Below are 6,119 nucleotides of genomic sequence, written 5' to 3' on the forward strand. Positions count from 1 at the left end.
ATTTCATTCATTCACTGGACCCAAACATAAGTTTCAAATGAACTGGCTCAGTTAACATTTATAGTATAGCAGTGTAGATCTTATTTGCATTTGAAGTTATATTAAATCCTGTAAACATAGATAGAAGGTATTTGGATTTCTCCGGTTCTCTGCACTGGCGTTTAGCACAACTGGAAGTATCTATGCACAAAGTCGCTAGACCGGAAATCCAAGATGGCCGAGATATGCAACTAGCCCGCGAGGAGGTGAGGATCGAGGATTGAGGAGACTTCCTGAGGAGTCATGAGTGAGGATACACAGGTGTATCCTATGCAGAAGTCTTTTTCGGGCAAAACTGACGCACATATAAAAACTTAAAATTTAGTATACTAGGAAAATTGGCTGGTTAGTGGATAAGTTAAATTCATACCGTGTATATATATATATATATATATATATATATATATATATATATATATATATATATATATATACACTCTTAGAAAAGATGTGTTAAAAATGACAAAACCTGTGTTAAATTTTAACACATTAATGGGTGAGTTCTGGGACAACGTTTTTTGTGTTAAGTTTTACTCATTCATTGTGTTGATGATTTTAACACAGTAAATGTGTCAGAAAGGTTATCACAAAGATGTGTAAACGTGTATAATTTAACACATTATGTGCTGTCCTTCACTACATACATTATGTTAAAAAAACATACATAAAACTCTAAACAAAATGTTCGCATTTGACAAAATGAATGGAAAAATCATTGGTTGTATAGCTTATTGTCAAAATATTTATTATGATGAAATATCAACAATTACATAGAACTGCAGAATATATATATACATACAATTTTAAGCAGTCAAAAAGGAAATGTCCAACACAAGACAAAAAAGTTAGTTTCATCTCATTAGGTAACATGACACATAACCCCACCTTCATAGTCATTTCACTTTTTTCCAAACTTTGCTGGATTGATGTACACTGGTAGCCAAAAGTATTTTGAAAGATTTCTTATTAGCAATGTCTGTACTCCTCCATCTTTTCCACAGCATAGGAGTAAAAGTCATTATCAAAATAGCCTTTTAAAAGCCAACACAATGTTTTTGTCCACCTTTGGGAATAAATGAACTTCTCCGAAGACTGGATCCTGCTCAGAACTTTGCCAACATCAGAATGTTCCCTGGTCTGTATGCGTGTCCTCAAACACAAATGTACTCAGTCCTTCAGTGGAGATCCCGGGTTCCAACACTATATTAAGACAGAGAGAGGAGAAAATTCCACATTAGTATCAATTTATATTTAACCTACATTTTTAAACCTTTTTTACTCTAACATAAGAATATATATATATATATATATATATATTTGTAAGTAACAGCTTGTCAATAACATATACAAACATTTCAGCTGAACTGTAAAGTAAATTATGTCAGATTTAATTTTAATACTTACATATTCTAAATTCTGTCCAAAAATGCTGAGATCCATAGAGAGAAAGACTCCAATTGAGGATTTAGCCTTCAGCTTGTCTGCAGTGAAGTAGCTGTTTGAGACAAAAACACACTAAGACACATGCAAGCAATCACTATGTGATGATCTTTCTCCTTCCTACAGTAGTTAACCCACCTGTGCGCTGATGTTAGGTACCTTCCTGGTCATGTGGGACTGCAATGGCAGAGAGTCTTCTGCCAAATGAAAGATCAAAATAATACTAAAATATAAACTAAAGATTATAAACTAAAGAATGCTTGATTTGGTATGAATTAATGATTTAGTGTGAGTTTTATTGCAGTGCTTACCTGAATGGTGAACATAGAAAATGGTCCATCTTCTGATTGGTTCATTTGCTGTGTAATAAACATAATGTTAGACATCACTGATTTGATATAATGTTAGCAAATTTAGATTGTAAGCTACCTGGTCTGCACCAGTGGCTCCAAAGCACTTATAACATATTGCTAATCATTTCAGCAAACTTTTAAATACTTTAGATATAATAAATAAAGAGCATTGCTAGCACCATTTCTTTATTGACCAAAAAAAAAAAGTCTAAAAGTGCGGTCATATTTACCACTGCTTGGCGAAATTTCGCTTTTCTAAATTCAGATTTGTAAAGGTGTCTTCACTCTCGGGAATTTCGAGTGAAAGTGAGGAAAGATTGTCTATTTGAAATCAGTTTTCAACGCGTTTTCGTGCGCTAACCAACAGAAAGCTGCTTGATTTACAGTAAAGTTACGTGACTAATGTACTTCAGCTAACTAATGTTATTGACAATGACCGGGTTTTGCCCACAAAATTTCGCTATGACCGCACGTTTAAAACAGTATTAAAACAACAGCAGCAGGAAACATTGCTTTTGTTAATAAATGTAAGCAAAATATGATTTCAAGTACATCTTACCTGGGTCATTCTACAGAAATGTCCACTTTTGGTATGGCAAAATGTCTTAAAATTTTTTTTTTTTTTTTTTTACATTTAAACTTAGACCACATTACCTTTTGTCTTTATGAATACATATAAATGACAGCTTAATTTTTTTTTTTTGCCTTTTTTTTTGCAATTATTTCAAGACCACATGCATCATTTTTTTGTCACTGGTGTTACCTTTTCAAATGATGAAATTGTTGCCTAAAAAAAATTCAGCACATGTAGTCAGAGTTACAGAAAAATAATGAAAATGCAAGAAATAAGGAGATTATGTTTTATTTATTTAATGTGACAGACAAAAACAGTACAGTAACACAGCACAGTAACACCAGTGACAGTAACACCAGTGACATACATTAGACCTGATATACTCATCGTCACTGGTGTTATCCATAAGGAAGGTGACACCAGTGACAGTAACACCAGTGACAATTTTCATGAAAAATGCATTTTACAAAATGTCTGCTGCAAGGTATCAAGCCACATGTTGTCAGTCATGGTATACTCACTAAATTAAGTAGTTTAATCCATTTGTATTATAGTTTTTTTTACATTTCCCTAACAATAAATAGGTCACACCAGTGACATCAACTAAAAGCTTCATATGAAATCATGAGATAAATGAGAAAATTTATCATAACTGAAAAGAAACAGTGGACTAAACATGGGCCTGTTTTCATAGATGTTTAGAAAATAGGAAGGAGGAAGTCGAGTGATGTCATCAGTGTGATTTTTTATTCCAAAATAAAAGACTTTTGTTAAGCGGTAACACCAGTGACACAACTCCAGGGGACCACTGTTTTCATTATATATTTTATAATATTTTTTTGGTATTTTGTTTTATTATGCCATTTATATCATATATTTGATAGTTATGAATAGACTTTTGTATTTTAAATGGTAGAAAATCCTGTTTTTGACCTCAAAATAAAGCACTTTCCTGCTGTGCTGTGGGGACGAGCAGTTTTGTGGTACTTGGAATTCTATATAATTAATAAAAAAAATAATAATGCCACATTGATGGCTCAGGAAGATGTAATTGTTCAAATAACATATTGTTTCATTTTCAAATATAAAAAAAATTGTAACCCTAATGTGTATTTCAATTGTAATATTTCTTTAAAGTCTAGGGACAGAAAAGTGGACGTTTCTGTAGAATGACCCACCTCAGGAATCTTGCTAGCAGTCTCCGGCGCGAACTGGCGCGAATCGTCTCCTCCGTAGTAAAAAGGTGTTGAGGAGCAGTTTTGACGCGAAGGTTAGTCGATTAACATAATTAAGCGATTATGGTATAAATGCGATATTTTACTTACAACAATACAGAAATAAAACGAAATGGCATGTCGCGGTCATAACAGACTAAAATGACTATGGGCTGACTGGATTCCGTTCAAAGAAACTAACCTAAGGTTAGTCCCTATTGGTTCACACTAGCTAATTTAAATAACGGACGTCTTTAAAAACTACACATAAAGTGTTAGCACATTGGTCTACACATATTGTGTTAAATGCTGTGTGTAAATTCAGAAGTTGTGTTGATTTTTAAACTACACATAAATATGTGTAAAAGAGATTATTCTTTTCTACACATTTTTATTTAATATTGACACAAAATGTGTAAATTAGAGTGTGTAATTTTTTAACACACCTTTTCTAAGAGTGTATATGTATTTTTTTATTTTATTTTTTTTGACAGCTATGACCGATTCTGTGGCAGAGAACAGGTGCGTTCAGCCTGAAGAGGCACTGTGCAGTAGAACTGGGAATCGATTCCAAAAAGAATCGACTCCTCATTCAGAGCTTTTTTCAGTTCAACAAAGCTTATCTGGGTGCCTCTCAAATGGAAGGCTGCATCCTACACATTTAAATTCACGAAAATAAACTGAAAGAAAATGAGTCGGTACTAGATCATCATAATTTGAGGATGCAGCCTTCCGTTTGAGAAGCACCATTCGCCTCATGCTCGATAAAAGCCGTAATTACGAGAGTTGTGAGATAAAAGATTAATTTTTATATATAAAAGATCTATTTCATTTTTATATTTACCCTTCGCCTCATGCTCGCTAAAAGTGATTAGAAGTCTGATTCGTTTCCACGAAAAGTTTTCGGATAGTTTTAATGAACCAGTTAAAAAAAAAAAAAAAAATATATATATATATATATATATATATATATATATATAGATATATATATATATATATATATATTCAGGGGTTATTTTACGGTGGAACTGGCTTATATTGTCCACAATTATGAGCGCTGCACGACAGAATAGATCATGACGTGATTGAGGATCTTATTTCCATCTAAAATTCTATTTTTATTTCTATCAGCCAATGATAATTCTAAAAGAAAACGTCACGAGCATAAATCAGTGGCCGAGCATCTGAGTGACAAATAAACCACGAGCTCTATCGGTGTTATTGTTAATGTTCTGGTTATTTTGTTTCAATGTACAGTTTGTTAATTTTGTCCAAAGCATACAGTCAAAGTAAACTTCATCATTCAGCTGAACTGTGCACATTTATTTTAGACACTTCATGTCTTGTTCAATTCATGCGATAAATGCATGTCCCTGCTGAGCAGTGAGCTATGACTAATTTCCCGGGCAAAGCAGAAAAAATTACAATTTAAAAATCAATCATAGCTATAGAAATGTATTGTAATTTTTTACAAATAAAGCTTCATATTATGAGAAGGATGCTATCTACGACCTTTTATATCCTGCAGTCATGGCGAGATTTGGTTCCTTCGATCTAAAAAAAACAAGAATCGAAAACAACAGAGGAATCGATTCTCGGAATAGACTCCCATCGATTCCAGAACCAGGAATAGGACTCGAGTCCAAAAATTTCGGAATCTTACAGCCCTACTGTGCAGACCCATCAGCGTACCAAAGTATCGCGAGAGCTATATAGAGAGCAGACAACTTCGTATGCTTTTGAATAGCTCTCGCGGTAGTTTGATGCCATAATCCGATTGGTCTGCAACGCTTCAACTCAAACACATTTACTTTCAGTTTTCTTACAAGTAACGTTAGCATTTCAGAAATATTATGCAAAATATACAATAATTATATCGGGGCACCATGATCATCGGGTATGTTCATGTTAGTAACACTTTACAATAACAGTACATTAATTATCATGTACTAATACCTTAATTAATAATTACTTGACTATGAACTAATGAAGAGTTAAGACATGTATTAATCAAGAACTAATGAAGAACTAACTTAACTACGACATGAGTCATATGAATTACCTCATGAATAACACCACCTTAATTACATGTTAGTTCCTGCATGTTAGTTAATGTATTAATTAACACTTTGGGGTAAACTAAATCAAACATGCTCTAGAAGAAAGATTCATGAAAATGGCACACTGCAAAATTGTTTATAAATTTTCCACCTGCAGCTATGTCACAAACATCAGTGAATGACAGTGGATTTCTTGCAATATTTACGTTTAACCTAACTCATCCAACGCACAATGATGCATTCATAATTAAAAACAATTTCATCTCATCCTGTTTGGAGTGATTCCACTGCTGCCCTCCTACAATAATGTATTCATTAAGCAGATGCAATTTCCCAAATTAAAATCAGTGTTAGCATAGAGATGATGGTTATGTTATGGATTGGTTTACTGTCTTTATATCATAATAATTCACTGCAGTCAGACGTTTGTCTTGTGTTC

At 33.2% G+C, this 6,119-nt stretch overlaps 1 long non-coding RNA gene across 1 annotated transcript; it reads right to left on the minus strand.

Annotated features, from left to right (window-relative positions):
• Positions 1-780: 780 nt before the first annotated feature.
• LOC131529710 (uncharacterized) lies at positions 781-1,895 on the minus strand. The gene is made up of 4 exons (XR_009268187.1): positions 1,791-1,895; positions 1,618-1,676; positions 1,444-1,534; positions 781-1,239 (listed from the first exon to the last, which is right to left on the minus strand). It is a non-coding gene; the product is annotated as an uncharacterized LOC131529710 (long non-coding RNA).
• Positions 1,896-6,119: the final 4,224 nt, after the last annotated feature.

Source organism: Onychostoma macrolepis, chromosome 22 (genome assembly GCF_012432095.1).
Source record: "Onychostoma macrolepis isolate SWU-2019 chromosome 22, ASM1243209v1, whole genome shotgun sequence".
NCBI lineage: Eukaryota > Metazoa > Chordata > Actinopteri > Cypriniformes > Cyprinidae > Onychostoma > Onychostoma macrolepis.